The sequence below is a fragment of the Zingiber officinale genome, chromosome 6B (assembly GCF_018446385.1).
Source record: "Zingiber officinale cultivar Zhangliang chromosome 6B, Zo_v1.1, whole genome shotgun sequence".
NCBI classification, from domain to species: Eukaryota; Viridiplantae; Streptophyta; class Magnoliopsida; order Zingiberales; family Zingiberaceae; genus Zingiber; species Zingiber officinale.
In genome coordinates this window covers 83,231,652-83,252,164 of record NC_055996.1, presented here as the reverse complement: position 1 = coordinate 83,252,164, position 20,513 = coordinate 83,231,652, and the positions used below count along the sequence as shown (strand labels likewise).

Here is a 20,513-nt window from a genome sequence, read left to right as displayed (position 1 = left end):
TTAAATTAAAATAAAATAAAATTAAATTAAATTAACATCAAATAAAATTAATTCAAACTAAATTAAATTAAATTAAAATTAAAATTAAATTAAATTAAATTAAATTAAATTAAATCAAAATAAATTAAATTAAATTAAATCAAATTAAATCAAATTAATTAATTAAATTAAATTAAATTAAATTAAATTAATTAATTAATTTTTTTTTAAAAAAAATTCTTTTAAAAACTTATTTAATTTTTTTTTTAAAAAAACTTATTTAGAAAATTATTTTAAAAACTTATTTACCTTAACCAATTTAATTAACTTAACCAACACCTACTTAAATCCAATTAGATTAAACCAATCATCTCACTTTAATGGAGCTAACTTCAATCGAACTATCTTTTCATCAAAATGATTTCAATTCAGATACTTTATGTGTAGGAATTAGATCAGTGGATGTTGGATAGTGGATGCTCCAGACACATGACTGGAGACAGATTGAAGTTCACAAATCTCAAGTTACAGAATTTAGGCTCAGTTGCATTCGGCAACGATGGTAAACTTAAGGTAATCGGAAGAGGTAACATCGAACTCAACTCAGACTTTATTATTCGAAAAGTCTTATTAGTTGAAAACTTTAACTTTAATTTACTCAGCATTAGCCAATTATGCGATAGTGGATACTTAGTTAACTTTACCAAATCTAGGTGTATAATTAAAAATGCTTATAACCCTAAAATTACACTTAAGGGCATTAGAAGAAATAATGTATACACAATTAACCTACCAACATTCTCAACAAAGTGTCTCCTGACACAACAAGAGGAAACTGAGTTGTGGCACAGGAGACTGTGTCACACTCACACCAGACTTATTTCAAAAATAAGTTAAAATGGTCTAGTTAGAGGTCTTCCCAAATTAAAATTTGTTGAAAATTCAATCTGCAATGCTTGTCAACAGGGTAAACAAACCAAATCAACCCATAAATTAACCAACTTAAATAGAACAACGTCAATACTTGAGCTCCTTCACCTAGACTTGTTTGATTCGCATGGAGCCAAGTCACTAAGCAAAAACCAATATTGCTTAGTAATAATCGATGACTACTCAAGATATACTTGGGTAAAATTTATAAAAACTAAAGATGAAACCTTTGAAACATTTAAAATATTTTACAAATTAATAGAAAATGAAAAAGACACTCAAATAAAAAGAATCAGAAGCGACCATGGGGGAGAATTTGAGAATAACAACTTTACTGAATTTTGTGAAATAAATGGGTACAAACATGAATACTCCTACCCTAAGACCCCTCAACAAAATGGTCTAGTAGAACGTAAAAACAGAACCCTACAAGAAGCTGCTAGGACCATGTTAAACGAATATAAACTATCTAATCAATTCTGGGCTGAAGCAGTTAATACAACCTATTACATTCAAAATAGGATTTTAATTACCAAATTTAAAAAAAAAACACCCTATGAAATTTATTATAATAAAATTCCCAACTTAAACTATTTAAAGGTATTTGGGTGTAAGGTTTTCATTTTGAACACTAAAGACTACTTAGGAAAATTTACATCAAAAACAACCCCAGGAATATTTTTAGGGTATTCAACAACTAGTAGGGCATATAGAGTGTATAACAAAAATACCCTAAAAGTAGAAGAAACAACAAATATAATATTTGATGAAGAAAATAAATTACCCAACACAATAAATGAAAATGAAAATATAGAAAATGCTAACTCAATAAACAGAGAAGATGACGAAATTCAATCTGAACCTATTGAATCTGAAGAACAAATCACTAACTCAAATGGTATAAGACCAACAAGAACAAGCACAAATCACCCATTTGACCAAATTTTGGGTGATCCAAATTTAGGAGTCAGAACTAGGTCATCTTATAGGAACCAGAGCCAAATAGCCCTGATTTCAAAAATTGAACCCAAAACTATAGAAGAAGCCCTACCAGACCCAAATTGGACCCTAGCAATGCAAGAAGAATTGGCCCAATTTGAAAGAAATCAGGTCTGGGAATTAGTGCCTAAACCCGTTAACAAGACTATAATTGACACTAATGAGTTTTTAGAAACAAATTAAATGATCAAGGTGAAATAGTTAGAAACAAAGCTAGGTTAGTAACTAAAGGGTTCAATCAAGTAGAATGGTTAGACTATGATGAGACCTATGCCCCTGTAGCAAGACTTGAATCCATTAGAATGTTGCTGGCCTATGCAGCACACAAAGGATTCAAGCTATTTCAAATGGGCGTAAAATCCACATTTTTAAATGGATTTATTAAAGAAGAGGTGTATGTAGGTCAACCCCTAGGATTTGAGGACTTAGAACAACTAAATTATGTCTTTAGACTAAAAAAGGCCCTATACGGACTAAAACAAGCACCAAGGGCTTGGTATGAACGTCTGTCCAATTATCTAATATCAAAAGAATTTAACCAAGGACAAATAGACCCAACCCTTTTCATAAAAACATTAGAAAATGACATCTTTATAGCCCAAATTTATGTCGACGATATTATTTTTGGATCAACCAACTCTAAATTTCTAAAAGAATTCACCAAACTAATGGAAAATGAATTTGAAATGAGTCTGGTAGGTGAACTTAATTTCTTCTTAGGTTTACAAATTAAGCAAACTAAAGATGAAATTTATATTTATCAAACTAAATATGCTAAGGAATTAATTAGAAAATTTGGAATGGAGAACTCAAAAATCATTAATACACCAATGGCTACTAATGCTAAAATTGACTCAGACCTAGAAGGTAAACCAGTAGACTTGAAATACTATCGAAGTACGATAGGAAGTCTACTGTACCTAACTGTGAGTCGACTAGACATTATTTTCACAGTAGGTATGTGTGCACGATACCAATCTTGTGCAAAAGAATCTCACTTAACCCTTGTCAAAAGAATCCTTAGGTATGTTAAGGGAACCCTAAATGTAGGACTATGGTACCCTAGATCTGGCACCCTTGACCTAACCGGCTACTCTGACTCAGACTATGCCGGGTGCAAGCTAGATAGAAAAAGCACAAGTGGTAGCTGTCAGTTTCTAGGACAATGCCTAGTAAGTTGGTCAAGTAGAAAGCAACACTGTGTTGCTTTATCTACCACTGATGCTGAATATATAACCTTAGGTGAATGCGCATCTCAGTTGCTATGAATGATGCATACCCTTAAAGACTATCAACTGGAATATCAGAAAACAAAAATCTCAATTGATAATATATGTTCAATAAATCTAACAAAAAACCCAATTCATCATTCAAGGACTAAACATATAGAAGTGAAGCACCATTTTGTAAGGGATCACGTAGCTAAGGGTGATATTATACTCAACTATGTCGAGTCAAAATCAAACCTAGCTGACATCTACACAAAGCCCTTACCTGAACTTGAGTTCAGCTCACTTAGAAGACAAATAGGGATGTGTTTAGTAGAATAGGACTTATCTTCTCTTGAAAATTTTGTCTTTAAATCAGTTTGGCTTTAAAATCTTAGGAAAAACAATTTTCAAAGCTCCAAATTTTGTTAGTTTTTCAAAATCTGGTTTAGCATAGGATTTCCCCCTAGAAATCTTGCACCCCTAGTTTTAGCCAGAGCATCTCACAAATCACACTAGGACTACCTTGCTTGTGTTTGAAAATACATAGAATGATGTGAGGTGCATAGGGTACTTGTAATGCCCGAAAATTCTCCAATTTATTTTATAAATATTCTATGATTTTTATGGAATTTTAGAATATTTTTATAGAATTTTTGAAGTAGCAGAAGAAGCAAAATTAAATAAAAACATAAAACAACCTAAACGGGAATTGAACCCGAGACCTACCGAGCGCTACGACTTATAGATGACTTTAGTAACCAAGGGGCCCCAGCAGGGGTGTGCTAAAAGAAGAGGAGAACAATTATATTTAAGGTTTAGTTGGGTTGGATTGACCACTTAATATAAATAGGGAATTAAGAGAGGAGTTATTATTTTTCTAAATGACAACTCTCTTTTCCCTCAAACCCTCACCCGGCGCCTCCTTCTCTCCCGCACCCTCTTGGCACAACAAGCCCAAGGAAACCTAGGGTTCCATCCCTAGGGTCGTAGGAGCACCTTCCGGCGACATCTCGGATACGAGGACGCTCCTCCCCGCGAGTAGAACGCACAGACGTGAGAGGATCGCCGAAGAGATCATCTTCTCCGGAATCCTAGCGATCAGATTTGTAAGAAAACTAGCGCAGGAAGTGAGTAACCCCTCACCTATAGTATAAGTAGCTATCTTTATGCTTTTATGATCTTAGTTCATTTTTATACCCGTAGTGTAGCCATATGTAGAATTAGAGCACACCAGGTGCTCGATAAAATGACTAGTATAGTCATATACCACAGTAGGCATTTTTAATAGTACAGTTAAATGCCATAGATGTATTTTAATAACATACATGGTCTTGCTTCAGTTATATGAGACTACGGTCCAATGGGTGGGCTCCCACAGTCGCCTCTAGGTTCAGATAACCTAGCTCTAGGTTCAGATAACCTAGTAAGAGCAAGATAAGAAATATTAGCTATGAATCAGTATTTTACTTTATCAGTGTCACTGTACTGGACTTCAGTTGTCCATGGGTTGGGCTCCCATAGTCGTCCCTAGGTTTAGATAACCTAGTAACCCTACTAGATTCGGGACTTGCTACCTCGAGCCTAGTTAGGGATGCGTGCACAACAAGTACAGTTGCCGGGCCCATCAGCAGCATGTTTAGTATTTTTATCTACTTATGAAAATAGTTTTCAAACCTCACAAACCAAATATGTGAATACAGCTTAGCTTTGATTTAGTTAGCTTGTCGATGAATAACTTTTGTTCAGTATTTGTTTAGCATGATTCATTTGTCGATATGCCATATTTTTTTTTTTTTGCCTTTTCAGCATGATCATTAGCATGTATTTCGAATAGCATCTTTTGAAAGCATGATTTCTTCGAATGCATGTTTTGTGAGGTAGATGGTTTCTTACTAAGCTCCCAAGCTTAGAGTTTCATTTTCCTTATACCGTAGATACAGGTAAAGGGAGGATGAATTAGCGGAGGCTGGAGGACAATGTAACGAGATGTGTGTGAGAAGGAACCTGGAATAAAGATTTTTGGGAGAACTAGCAAACCTTAAAACTTAGCATTTCTTTATGTTGTTACTTTTCTACAGTTTAGGATGTTAAGTTTCTTGAATCATGAAAGTTATACTTAGATTGCTTATTGTTTGGATGTTAGATAGCTAACCATGAGTAATGACATGCCTAGTAGTAGAGTGGTGAGTTTTGTTGATTTCTAAAAGTTCTGTATGAGGTTGGGTCTGATTTCTGCAGAAATCAGAAACTCAATCGATCAACCGATCAATTTAGGAGTCCTCAATCGATCAGCTGATCGATTGGAAGGAGTCCCCTCGTACAGAACGCCATTGAGTCGATCAACTGATTGATTGATGAGCCCTCGATCGATCAGCCGATCGATCGAAATGCGTTCTCCCGCGTACAGAGAGCTGATGAGTCGATCAGCTGATCGATCAGTCATGGATCGATCAGTCGGTCGATCAGGAGTTTTAATTCCACGAACAGAGAGCTTCTGAATCGATCTCTGGATCGATTGACCAGGCTGGATTGATCAGCCGATCGATCCAGAATTGACTCCGTGCACAGTAGCATGTTGAATCGATCAGTGGCTCGATCAGACAACTCCAATTGATCAACCGATCGATTGGAATGTCTGATTTCAGCTAGAAGTGTCTAATTTCAGTTTTCTGATCAGATAGGAAGGTTAGGTTCCTTTCTTTAGCGTATGTACAACTTCAGAAGTGTATTCGGAGTTAATTCCAGATTTTATAGTAAATAGTAGAGAGTTTTAATTATATTAGCTTTTTCGCACCTGGACATACAGCTTAGTTAGTAGAAGGCGGGTCGTTACAGAGTGGTATCAGAGCAAAGTTCCATACTTCCTCCACACACACATCAGCATTGAACCTGCAGCTTCCATGTAAGAACATCTCTCACTTTATTTATGTTTTGCTTTCATGTTCATAGATAACTAAAGTTTGTTTATATATGATAACGTCTAACATGATAATAGTAGTTATGTACATATGATTGTATTAGTTATGTATACCTTCTATTCCTCTAGAAAATGGTACGAGGACGCCCAGCTAGAAAAGCACCAGCTACTGAGCCCCAGCATGAGGCAGGCAGCGTAGTGCCTCCCCCATACCTTACAGAGGTAGTGGCTCAGTTATAGAAACAACTAGCTGAACAACAACAGGAGATAGCCACCCTAAGGGCTAATCAGCAGAACACTCCCACTGTCACTCCAGAACCTAACTTAGTAACCCTAGTAGTGATAGATGTTCCACCAGTCCAGTCCAGCCTACAACACCAGCAGCCCCAGCAGCAGGGGCAAGAAGAGAAGCCTATCTGATCCAGTGGCAGAAGATCAAGACAGAACTTCTTAGGCACCAGTGAACCATGGGATGCCCAAGCCTGGTTCAAAACACTGGGGAGTACGATGGAGCTTCTGGACTGGCCAGAGTTTGAAAAGGTGAAATGCGCCTCATTCTGCCTGACAGGAGACGCACGTATGTGGTGGGAGAGGATTAAAGCGAAGCGCCCAGTGAACCAGATGACATGGGCCGACTTCGAGAGAGAATTCTTTGAGGAGTTCTTTCACATGCGGGTCACAAACCGCCACTACGACGAGTTCACTGAATTTCGTCAGGGCAACCTTTCAGTTGAGGAAGCCGTGAAGACATTCAACAGACTGGCTCGTCTATGCCCTGAACTAGTCAGCATTGAAAGAGAACGAGTCCGGTTGATACTCAAGATGTTAAGGCCAGAAATAGCAATGAATGTGGCCAGCGGCGTCCATAGGCCGCAAACTACAGAAGAACTGGTAAGCAGTGCTCTGACCACCGAGCTTTACCAGAACAGTATCAAGCAGCAGAAGCAAGCCTTCTCAGAGTCCAAAGGCCAAGGAGGCTCAGGTACCCAGAAAAACTAGAGCCACAACTCTAACTGGAAAGGAAACGCTAGTCACAAACGTAAACTAGGGAGTTACCCAAAAGGAGGACCAGCTAGTAAACAGCCTAGCTATCCCAAGTGCTCTACTTGTGGGAAATTCCACCCCGGAGTTTGTCGCAAGGGCACACGAGGATGCTTTGAATGTGGCCAAGAAGGGCATATGGCTAAGCAATGCCCGAACAAGACCAGTTTCCCTCCACCACAGCCGATTCAGTACGGAGGTAACCCAGCACAGTTACATCAGATGCAGGCTGCTATAGATGGTCCACATGTCAGTCAGGGCAGACTAGAAGCCCCCTCAGCCATAATGAACGCGAGGATCTACTCACTCACCAGATAGGACGTAGCGAATACCTCGACAGTTGTTACAGGTCAGATTAGTGTTTTACAGCAAAGTGCAACTGCCTTATTCGATACCGGGGCAACCCATTCTTATATATCCAGGACATTCGCTGAAAAGCTAGCAATATCTCCAGAGGTACTCAGTGGTCAATTTTTGACAACACTATCTTTAGGAGAAATTATAGAATCTACGCACTGGCTCCGAGCAGTGCCAGTCATTATAGCAGACAGAGAGCTTTTTGGTGATCTGATAGTGCTAGAGATGGCTGATTACAATGTCATCTTGGGAATGGACTTTCTGATTAAATACGGTGCCTCCATAGAGTGCCGTAAACATAGAGTTGTATTCCAACCTGAAGCAGGAGTGCAGTTTGGGTACATCGGAGAACCAAAGAGAAAGGCCAAGAAGTTTCTCTCAGCTCTGAAAGCACAGAAACTACTTGATTCAAGATATACGAGATTCTTAGCACATGTAGTCAATACCAGTCAGGACAAGGACCAAAAGCTAGAGGAGGTCCGAGTCGTATGTGACTATCCAGCAGTCTTCCCTGAGGAGTTACCAGGCCTAGCACCAGACAGGGAGATTGAATTTGAGATAGAACTTGTTCCCGGTACAAACCCCATCTCCAAAGCACCCTACCGCATGACTCCAGTAGAACTGTAGGAACTTCAGGAGCAACTACAGGAGCTGCTCGACAAGGGCTTCATACGCTCTAGTCACTCACCATGGGAGAAGGACGAGAGCATGTGCTTGTGTATAGACTACCGGGCACTAAACCAAGTCACGATTAAGAACAGGTATCCTCTTCCCAGGATCGATGACCTGTTCGATCAGCTAAAGGGAGCAGCAGTGTTCTCTAAAATAGATCTCAGATCGGGATATCACCAGGTTAGAGTTAAAGAAGGTGATATACCCAAGACAACCTTCAGGACCAGATACGGACATTACGAGTTCGTAGTCATGCCCTTTGGTGTGACGAATGCTCCAGCTACTTTCATATACCTCATGAACAGAGTATTCAGAGAATACTTAGATAAGTTTGTTATCGTGTTCATCGATGACATTCTTTTCTATTCTGGAACTCAGGAAGAACACGCAGAGCACCTGAAGATAGTACTGCAGACCCTTCAGCAGAACCAGCTGTACGCCAAGTTCATGAAATGTGAATTCTGGCTCGATCAGGTGCCCTTTTTAGGTCACATCATCTCCAAGGATGGTATCATGGTAGACCCCAGTAAGATAAAGGCTATAAGTAACTGGAAGAGACCTAAGAATGCTAGTGAAATCAGAATCTTTTTGGGACTAGCAGGCTATTACAGAAAATTTGTAGAGGATTTCTCCAGGATAGCCTCCCCACTGACAGCTCTCACCAGGAAGAATAGAAAATTTTAGTGGACAGAGGACTGTGAGAACAATTTCATGGAGCTCAAAAGAAGATTGACCAGTGCACCCATTCTGACTCTGCCGAAAAATACAGACAACTTTGATATTTACAGCGATGCCTCTAAATTGGGACTAGGAGCAGTACTGATGTAAAATGGCAAGGTGATTACCTATGCCTCCAGACAACTCAAGGATTATGAGAGGAACTACCCTACTCATGACCTTGAGCTTGCAGTAGTCGTCTTCGCTCTCAAAATTTGGAGACATTACCTGTATGGAGCTCAGTGCAGAGTGTATATAGATCATCAGAGTCTGAAGTACTTCTTCACTCAGAAGGATCTGAATATGGGACAGCGCAGATGACTCGAGCTGGTCAAAGACTATGACATAGACATTCTCTACCACCCAGGAAAAGCCAATAAGGTGGCAGATGCACTTAGCAGAAAGTCCAATGCCACCTTACTATCCCTAGCAGCCATGTCACCGCCCCTACAGAAGGAGACTACAGATTTCGGTCTCGAACTAATAGTTGGGAAACTCTCTACTATGGCATTAGCATCTACCCTGCTTGATGACATCCAGACAACTCAGGAGCAGGACCCTGAAATTCAGAAGATCAAGCAAGGGCTAGCAGAATCAAAAGGTGGAGAGTTCAGAGTATCTGATAGTGGGGTACTGTATTTTGGTGACAGACTATGCGTTCCGGATCAGGAGGAACTACGGAGGAAGATCCTAGACGAGGCTCACAGGACTCTGTATGCGATGCATCCTGGTTCCACCAAAATGTATCAAGACCTAAAGAGACGTTTTTGGTGGCCTGGGATGAAAAGAGACATCGCTAGATGTGTTAGTACCTGTCTAACCTGTCAGAGAGTCAAGGCAGAACACCAGAGACCAGGAGGAGTTCTGTAGCCTATTCAGATCCCAGAATGGAAGTGGGAGGATATTTCTATGGATTTCATTGTGGGACTACCCAGAACCATGAATGGTTTTGACGCCATCTGGGTAATAGTCGACAGATTGACTAAATCTGCCCACTTCTTAGCTATCAGGATATCCTACTCCATGGAGCAGCTAGCTCAGTTGTATCTCAAGGAGATTGTCAGACTGCATGGAGTTCCACGGACCATCATTTCAGACAGAGACAATAGATTCACATCACACTTTTGGGAGTGTGTACAGTCAGCATTGGGCACCAAGTTAAAGTTTAGCACAGCTTTCCATCCTCAGACAGATGGTCAGACGGAGCGAGTAAATCAGGTACTCGAGGATATGCTCCGAGCATGTGCCCTAGACTTCAAGGGTAGTTGGTGCAAATATCTGTGTTTAGCAGAATTTGCATACAACAATAGCTATCAGGCCGCTATCGGTATGACACCCTACGAGGCTCTCTACGGGCGGAGGTGTAGATCTCCAATCTGCTGGTATGAAAGTGGTGAACAGAAAGAACTAGAACTTCAGATAGATCTAGTAGCAGATACCACAGCAGCTATACAGCAGATCCGCCAGAGGATAGAGACAGCTCAGAGCCGCCAGAAAAGCTATGCTGATACACGGCGTCGACCCTTAGAGTTTTCAGTTGGGGATACAGTATTTCTCTGAGTGGCTCCCATGAAGGGAGTAATGCGTTTTGGGAAGAAGGGCAAGCTAAGTCCCAGATATGTGGGACCATACCTTATCACCAGAAGAGTTGGCAAGGTAGCATATGAACTAGAGCTACCCTAGGAGATGTCAGCTATCCATAATGTATTCCATGTCTCTATGCTGAAGAAGCATATCCCAGATGCCACCCAGGTGATTGAGCCTCAGATGGTAAAAGTCCGCGAAGACCTCAGCTATGATAGTCGGCCTATTCAGATAATAGACCGAACAGTTAAGAAATTACGGAATAAGGAAGTACCATTAGTAAAAGTTATTTGGCAAAATCACACAACAGAAGAGGCAACTTGGGAGACAGAAGCTAGCATGAGGCAGAAGTACCCAGAGTTATTCTAAGTTCGAGGATGAACTTTTTATAAGGTATGAGGGATTATAACGCCCGAAAATTCTCCAATTTATTTTAGAAATATTCTATGATTTTTCTGAAATTTTAGAATATTCACTACAACAAAAATGTTAAAAGACAACACCATAAAGACAACGGTTTTAGAAGGAATTGTTGTTAATTTGGTAAAAGACAACGGTTTTTGACAAAACCGTTGTCTTTGATCTCCTCCAAAAAATAAAAGACAACAGTTTTGCAAAAACCGTTGTCGTTGAGTGACTTTTTGTAAAATCAACAACACCTTTTACAACGGTTTTTTGAAACTGTTGTCTTTAAGCGCTTTTTTAGGGGTTAAAGACAATAGTTTTAATAAACCGTTGTCATTTTCGTTGTAGCAATGTTTTGCTCCCCTCAAAATTTTTTGGTGCCCTGTTTTCCCCCTTAGCCTTCCCGAACCCTAAACCCCTCTCTTCATACGATCTTTTCCTCCCTTAGCCTTCCTACTGAGAAAAATGTCTCTGGTGAAGGAGTCACCGGTGAACCCTTACCCAAGGAGAAGGAGAAGAATAATCCCCAAACTCCACCACCTTCGCCTCCGCCTCCGCTCCCGTCCTCGTCCGCCCCCGAGCCTCCGCCTCGCTCTGCCCCAGACGACGAGAGGGACTTCAAGCGCGTGGGCAAGATGGCCTACAAATGGGCGATCACCCTCCTCACCATCTCCGTCGCGCTTCTGCTGACCACCCCCAAGCGCTCGACCACACCAAACGAGTCTTCCTCTATGTCACCGGCACCTGCCTCGCTTGCCTCTCCCTCGTTACCTCCGTCGGCCTCATCTACTACTCCATCCTCAGCCATCCCGGCGCCCAACTCGCAAAGGTATAGGAGAGGGCTGTACAAAAATTCGATAATTATTTGTCCCCCTGCTCCTCCTGCTTCTCTTTTCTTTCTTTCTTTCTTTTCTTTCGTTTCCCCTGCCCATGGTTATATAGAGGTCACCCTGTTCAGCTTGGCACTCATCATTTTTTTTTTTGCTTTTCTTTTCCTTTTACTCTGTCAACGAAGAAGGATTGGAGCTGATTAGTTTCCTTCAAGGTTACAATGTCTAAAAGCTTTGACTCTGTGCAAAGTTCTCTAGCCCCTTGTTTTTCCTTCTCTTTCCTGCAGCAGTTTAATGCTTTAGGATGAAGTCTTGCAGGCAACTATGGAAGATATTGAAGGCATCTGTTGGAAGAAGGTTTGAGATTTGGTCTTCTCCTTGATGAGGAAATTCACTATTCACCAACCCCTAGAACAGACCTTTCCCATGTACCCAAGGTTTTGAAGGGGGAAGGGATAATTAGGGTTCTCAGCCTCTTGCAGCTTTTGGAAAGATGAAGTATATGAAGCTTGGATCGAGGCCAGATGACTTTCATTCTGATGGGAACAATATCAGGTGAAGCTCTTGTGAAAATTGATCTTTTATTGTCGAGAAAATGGAAGTTAAAATTACCTGTTAGCATTTTCTTTGTTCTGTGTGTATATCTTCTGAGGCAGCTCATTTTATGAAGCAAATTGCCTTTCTCTTTGTTCTTCATGTAGAGAGTGCTCCACCAAATAGACAACTATGTGATAAAAAAAATTGCTTCTTTTGAAGCTTTTATTGCACTATAGTACAGATTCTACACCAGTTAGAGGTCTTAGAGGTTAAATTCAAGGTTTAAAATCTCTTTCCGATCTAGAGTTTTTAGTGTGCCTATGCCAGAATGAAACACTTTTGGTGTCATACAAAGTGTCAACATATCCTACTAGTGGTGAATTGGTGTTGAGGATGGAGCTGAAAAAAGAAGAATGTACCTAAAGGAGCTATTCCGCTGCTTCCAAAATCAACGAAAGTTATTTGAGCCTCAACCATTTTGGAGCTATTCGTGATTCAAAGAAAACACTCAGCAGTGTAGAGCTTGAGTGCGGTTCTCAGGGAAAGCTATTCATGAGTTGAAGAAAATTTCACAAAGTTGTCTCGAGCTCACTGAGTTGTCGTAGAGCTTGAGCAAGCCCCTTTGCATACAAAAGGTGTTTGTGGGTGGGTTGTGTAGAGATACTATGAGTTGACAAAGAGAAGTTGTTCAAAATCTTCTCACTCAGAGAATGCTTGCATTTTTTTTTTAATAATCCAAGTGTTTGGGCTTCTCCCGACTAATCCCGGAGGTAGACAACCTTCCCCCTTGATTTGCCTATCGTGACCATTCTATGCATTGGTGGGCGGATAGAACAAGATGTTTAACTCGTGCCAACTGACAGCGATATCTCAAACCATATAGTTTATGTCAGTGAAATCATGTCAACATGGGTGACATAATATCATTCACCCATGCCAACAGTATTATTGTTGGTAACCAAAGGCTTGTGAAGACATAAGTTTCATTTTTTTTCAAAAAAAGAAGAAGCTTTTTTCTACTTATTGATTGTCCCTATCAGTTAACTTGAGTTTCAGAGAAGGGTGTTAGGCTCCTCTTAACATGAAGACTTTATATGGAGAATCTGAATTTTTTTACAACATGTGGATACATTTTCTCTTGGACTGAAAGTAGTCTATCTAGAAGTTTTTTATTCAAAGAGTGATGGTTTTAGAAGTATATTTTATCATAAAAAGTATTAAGAAATGTACAGTGCTTTAATGAATAGGATAAGGAGACATTTCATTTTTAACACAGTTGCAATCATCACATAGTTCGCTGTCAGCTTCTCCAGTTTCCTCTTTATTCATGACTATATGTTCAGAAATTGAGTTTATTGCTATTTTACCTTTTTAAATGATTTTCCATATCCATTGTGTTTTTTTTTCTTTTCATACGTATTAAAAGACGTCAGTTCATTCATCTGAATACTGAGATTTGAGAATTATCCAGGTTTGTTACAGCTGAACTGGAAGCTGACATTGTCATAAGTGTAGCAGATGTGAAGTTTTATCTACATAAGGTAACCACTATACTGTACCTTTGCGAGCTGGGCGCCCACTTTCCGGGTTGTGTTGTTTTATTATTTGTCAGTATTTTGCAATCAATTGGTTTATAAGAATCTTTGAATTTTTGAACTGTATGTAATGAAGCATTGCTTTAAGAACTAGGAGAAGCTGCTTTTATATAAATGGAGGCACCAGTGGCGGACATCTCCGACATCCAAGAATTTTATTTCGAGAATTTTAGTATAGAAGTATTTCATTTCAAGTAACAAACTGATCCATTTTATGTTACTCCTTCAACCAAGTATGCCATGTCTTCTATATATTCCAATAGTCTAGAAATTATCTTGTACCTTTTGTCTTCTAGATGATTTTATTTTGCAGAAAATCAACAGGGCAGTGTGAGAATCTATAGCATACATTAATACTTTGTTATCTTTTTCTTCAGGTTCTAAAATGTGAGTATGTTGTTCGTGGTGAGATTGTTAGTCATGCCCAGGTGCTTCTTTCTCTTTTACTAAATGATTGGCATACCTAAATTGACAACTTAAAAGATATTGTTTTCTCAGTCATTCCAAAGATCCAATAGTTGAATGGCGATTAGGCACATTCTTTTCCTATCTTAGAATTTGTATAAAAGAAATAATTGCATAACACTTCTGCCCAATTACAACGGTTACAGCTGGAGCTTCAAACTAAACCAGGGTGTCATCCCTTTGAAGAGGTGTGTGTCAAAAGTATTTGTATGCCATTTTATTTTCTTTTTATCCCTAAACATGGGTTCTATTTCCATTTAGTTTGTATTATTTCTCAGTAGTTCATGTGAGGTTAATTTATTTAATAAGCAAGCAACTACATGTAAGAATAGATGTCTTTCTTAACAATCCCTTACTTGTAAGTAACAATCCTTGCAAGCAACTACATTTCTCCAATAAGGTAACAATACTTGCTCTCTATGTGTTGCTTGCAAGTATGTTGTTCGTAGTTGCTTTATATAAGATGTCTTTCTTAACATTATTTCTTTTCCAACATTCTCGAAGTAAGGGATTGTTGGTTTATTCCGTGTAAGGCTTCACCTTGACTTAAGCAGGGTGGTGTTATCATATTAGATTATGTATAGCTCATGTGTACTTGGTATGTGTTGGATTCAACTTCATCTGCTTGCTAAGACATTTTTGCCAATCCTGGTTTCAGTCCTGCACACTTTTGCTCTATTTCATGCACAAGATGATTTAATTCAATTACCTTATTTCTTTAACTTATCTGCTGTACTATTTGTCCAACTTTGTACAATTAGCCTTGAACTAACAAAAGAAATGAATTTGAAGGGTTGGAACAGCCATATGAACCAGTTTCATAAACTTTTTTCGTGCTCACTTGCTTCACTACTCATGAAATTGTGAAGCGGCAACGTTTCTCGTGCTTATTTGGCCATTCTTTTTTTTCTATGGCTTTAACTATATTTAATTTTCATAACAGGGAGAAATTGCTGGGTTTGCAAGCTGGGTATGCAGAAAAAGAACCAGGGAGAAATTGCTGGGTTTGCAAGTTGGGTTTGCATGGTTGTGGTCTTATAAACTTAATTTTATGGTTTCATCTTTTGTGGTTGTCATGATTGGATACTACTTGTGGTCATGTTTGGATAGCTTGTAGTAATTGTATAGAATTGTTTATAAAACTTAAGTGAATGTACACATGTACGGGTTTTTGTTTGAGACAAGATGTATATATAAATTAAAGACAACTAATCGAATGTATATATGTTGAAAACTATTTTTGTGAATGTATAAATGTTATGTTGTACCAGTTTGTGTGCAATGACCATGGTTTTAACTGTTGTGAAAAGTACATATATAGACATGCAACTGAATGTACAAAGACAACGATTTTTAACCGTTGTGAAAAGTATTCTTAGACAATGGTTTTAAACTAAATTTTGAAGAAAGACAACAGTGTATATGTTGTTAAAAGTATATCTGCGATCAAATTTTTGCAAAACTGGCAATTACAACGGTTTTATACTGTTGCAGAACTGTTGTCTTTGGTATTAAAAGACAACACTTTAAATCCGTTGCATGACTGTTGTCTAATGTGGTCAAAGACAACGGTTTTTAACCGTTGTCTTTTACCGCACATTTAACAACAGTGTCAGTTACAACGGGTTTAAAGGGCCTATGACAACGGTTTTTAACCATTGTCTTTTAACAAATTTGTTGTAGTGATTTTTAAAGAATTTTTGAAGTAGCAGAAGTAACAAAATTAAATAAAAACATAAAACAGTCTAAGCGGGAATTGAACCCGAGACCTACCGAGCCCTATGACTTATAGATGACTTTAGTAACCAAGGGGCCCCAGCAGGGGTGTGCTAAAAGAAGAGGAGAACAATTATATTTAAGGTTTAGTTGGGTTGGATTGACCACTTCATATAAATAGGGAATTAAGAGAGGAGTTATTATTTTTCTAAACGGCAACTCTCTTTTCCCTCAAACCCTCACCCGGCGCCTCCTTCTCTCCCGCACCCTCTCGGCACAACAAGCCCAAGGAAACCTAGGGTTCCATCCCTAGGGTCGTAGGAGCACTTCCGGCGACATCTCGGATACGAGGACGCTCCTCCCCGCAAGTAGAACACACAGACGTGAGAGGATCGCCGAAGAGATCATCTTCTCCGGAATCCTAGCGATCAGATTTGTAAGAAAACTAGCGCAGGAAGTGAGTAACCCCTCACCTACAGTATAAGTAGCTATCTTTATGCTTTTATGATCTTAGTTCATTTTTATACCCGTAGTGTAGCCATATGCAGAATTAGAGCATACCAGGTGCTCGATAAAATGACTAGTATAGTCATATACCACAGTAGGCATTTTTAATAGTACAGTTAAATGCCATAGATGTATTTTAATAACATATATGGTCTTGCTTCAGTTATATGGGACTACGGTCCAATGGGTGGGCTCCCATAGTTGCCTCTAGGTTCAGATAACCTAGCTCTATGTTCAGATAACCTAGTAAGAGCAAGATAAGAAATATTAGCTATGAATCAGTATTTTACTTTATCAGTGGCACTGTACTGGACTTCAGTTGTCCATGGGTTGGGCTCCTATAGTCGTCCCTAGGTTTAGATAACCTAGTAACCCTACTAGATTCGGGACTTCCTACCTCGGGCCTAGTTAGGGATGCGCGCCCAGCAAGTACAGTTGCCGGGCACATCAGCAGCATGTTTAGTATTTTTATCTACTTATGAAAATAGTTTTCAAACCTCACAAACCAAATATGTGAATACAGCTTAGCTTTGATTTAGTTAGCTTGTCGATACAATGAATAACTTTTTTTTAGTATTTGTTTAGCATGATTCATTTGTCGATATGCCATGTTTTTTTTTAGCCTTTTCAGCATGATCATTAGCATGTATTTCGAATAGCATCTTTTGAAAGAATGATTTCTTCGAATGCATGTTTTGTGAGGTAGATGGTTTCTTGCTAAGCTCCCAAGCTTATAGTTTCATTTTCCTTATACTGCAGATACAGGTAAAGGGAGGATGGATTAGCGGAGGCTGGAGGACAATGTAACGAGATGTGTGTGAGAAGGAACCTGGAATAAAGATTTTTGGGAGAACTAGCAAACCTTAAAACTTAGCATTTCTTTATGTTGTTACTTTTCTAAAGTTTAGGATGTTAAGTGTCTTGAATCATGAAAGTTATACTTAGATTGCTTATTGTTTGGATGTTAGATAGCTAACCATGAGTAATGACATGCCTAGTAGTAGAGTGGTGAGTTTTGTTGATTTCTGAAAATTCTGTACGAGGTTGGGTCTGATTTCTGCAGAAATCAGAATCCCAATCGATCAGCCGATCGATTGAGGAGTCCTCAATCAATCAGCCGATCGATTGGAAGGAGTCCTCGCGTACATAATGCCATTGAGTCGATCAGCTGATCGATTGAGGAGCCCTCGATCGATTAGTCGATCGATCGAAACGCGTTCTCCCGCGTATAGAGAGCTGATGAGTCGATCAGCTGATCGATCAGTCATGGATCGATCAACCGATCGATCGGGAGTTTTAATTTCGTGAACAGAGAACTTCTGAATCGATCTCTGGATCGATTGGCCAGGCTGGATCGATCAGCCGATCAATCCAGAATTGACCCCGTGCACAGTAGCATGTTGAATTGATCAGTGGATCGATCAGACAGCTCCAATCGATCAGCCGATTGATTGGAATGTTTGATTTCAGCTAGAAGTGTCTAATTTCAGTTTTCTGATCAGATAGGAAGGTTAGGTTCCTTTCTTTAGCGTATGTACAACTTCAGAAGTGTATTCGGAGTTAATTTCCAGATTTTATAGTAAATAGTAGAGAGTTTTAATTATATTAGCTTTTCCGCACCTGGACACTTAGTGATAGTCCCAAGAATAGTTAGTATAATGTAACCCCGGCCTTACAGCTTAGTTAGTAGAAGGCAGGTCGTTACAGTACTGCCTGGACTTAAGAATGCATATGCCAGTGCATCGACATAAGTCTGGGCGTTAAATACCTAACTTACAGTAATCATGTCAAGTCATCCAGTCCTAGTCAAATCTAACTGGATCTATTGACTTAACTTGACTAACTAAGTGAAAGCTGTTGTCCTCTATGCAATCAGCTAGTAGCTAAATGGTTAGACATGTGGCCAAGAAATTAAGTTTTTGATTCTGACGATTACTCAACTTGCACATTAGGGCTCTGATACCTTACTAAAAGAATTTAGTTAACTGGCAATCAATTTAACTCGACTCATGCTTGGATATTAAGGTTTAAACTTATTGCTCCTCCAAATTATTGTTCAAAAAGTTTGTTCAAACATAAGAAAATAATTTACCAACAAAGCTTTTCGAATCCATCTAAGAGTCTTACAATGAAAAATAATTATAAAAAGCTAAGTGTTTTTCTTTAAAAGTTTCTTCCTTTCTTTAAGTTTTCAAAATTAACAGAGTTGTTTTGCATTTAAACCATTTTCTTAGAAATTTTTTTCTAAGTCATCCTACAAAGTTTTCCCTACAAAGTTTTAAAAGCCAGGTATTTTAAATGTTATTTTTGGGCTTCAATATTTTTACTAAGTTTTTTCTACAAAGTTTTATGATGTATGGCAAAGGGGGAGAGTAGGAAAAAAATTCAAATTTAGTAGGACAAAAATTTAAATTAAGGATAAGAGTTCTCTTGTTAAGGGGGAGCTTCTATTAAGGGGGAGCTTTAAGGTGCTTACGTTTTATTTATGCTTGTACTAATTTATGCTTATCTTTATTGCATTTTTTCTTAACTTTGAATTTCGGTTGCCATAATCAAAAAGGGGGAGATTGTTGGTGCGGGAAGCATCCGACGATCGAACTCAAGTTTTGATAATGGCAAAGGGATTCAAAGTTAAGTTTAATTGTTATCTAATGTGTATGCTTGAGTGTTTCAGGAAAGTCCTAGCTGCGGTTAGACAAGGGGAAAACCCTGGGGGGTGGTAACCCTAGGTCATAGGGGGCGGTAACCCTATGCGAAAAGTCTTGGCGGGTCGAGAGCTTCAGGCAAAAGTCCTAGGGGGAGATAACCCTAGGTTGAAAGTTCTAGTATCGCGAACCAGGTGGAAGACTGGACGAGCCGGGAAGCGGGAGTCCAGCAGAAAGTCCGGAAGCATCGAGTGCCGAGCAAAAGTCCAGTCGATATGGAGGATCAAGCTGGCATCAGGTAACTCTCCTGAGAGGAGTAGGTGAGGACGCGTTCCCCGCAGAGGGAACAGTAGGCGTAGGGTCGACCTAGGGTTTTCCGGTCGGAAATCCGAAGTCAGACCCGGACAGTATGGAGACTGTCAAATTTATTTCTATATATTATCATTTGTGTTCTAACTCTGTTTGTAGGAAACTAATATTTTTATGCAGGGTTAGATCTGACCAGGATCGGTCGACCGAACCCCGAAGCCAGCAGATCAAACTTCCAGAGATTGGACCAGGCTCGACCAGAGGATCGGTCGACCGAACCTTAGGGTCGGTCGACAAAACCAAGGATCAGCGTCGACTGGATCAGGCCAGGTTGATCGGGTCAGAGGAGCTGATCGGTCGACCGAACAATGGGATCGGTCGACCGAACCGAGGATGAGACTTGACCAAATTGAAGCGGAGCGAGCGGATCGGATGGGAGAAGACTGTCTGATCGGTCGACCAAACGCAGGGATCGGTCGACCGATCCGCCTCGAGTCAAGCCTGATCCCGAAGCTTGGGGATCTGGATCAGCTTCACAGAAGCTATAAAATGGAGCCTCAGAAGCAGCCGAACACACAACCTCGAACAGAACAACCTGTGCTCGTCCGTGCGCTGCTACAAACGCTCCAACGACGCTCTGCTAATGCAACGAATTAAAGCTCCAAAATTCTTTGTTCTCATTTCGTTGGTATAGTTTTTCTTCTATTTGCACTTAGCTGTAATTCAGATTGTAATCATCTTTTTGATACTATAGTTGTTGCCCACCAGAAGCGATCAATGATCGCGGGCCTTGGAGTAGGAGTCGCCCTAGGCTCCGAACCAAGTAAATTCTTGGTGTCCTCTGTCTTCTGTGTGTTTGTGCTTATTTCATTTATCTTTCCGCTGCTTTAAACTCTATACGCTTTTCTTACGATTCCGAAACGTGTGAAATAGCCATGAGCGCTATTCACCCCCCTCTAACGCTTTCGATCCAACAGGAATTTCTCTTTCCCTTCGCATGGATCTTCTGGAGGAAATATATTTTTTCGCTGCGTGTTTGATTTTTAAAGAATTTTTAAAATTGATTTTTAAAGAATTTTTAAAATTAATTTTTAAAG

At 39.6% G+C, this 20,513-nt stretch overlaps 1 long non-coding RNA gene across 1 annotated transcript; it reads left to right on the top strand.

The window, feature by feature from the left end:
- The first annotated feature begins 11,765 nt into the window (after positions 1–11,765).
- LOC121990358 lies at positions 11,766–13,734 on the top strand. The gene is made up of 3 exons (XR_006114569.1): positions 11,766–11,857; positions 11,961–12,197; positions 13,651–13,734. It is a non-coding gene; the product is annotated as an uncharacterized LOC121990358 (long non-coding RNA).
- The last annotated feature ends 6,779 nt before the right edge of the window (positions 13,735–20,513 follow it).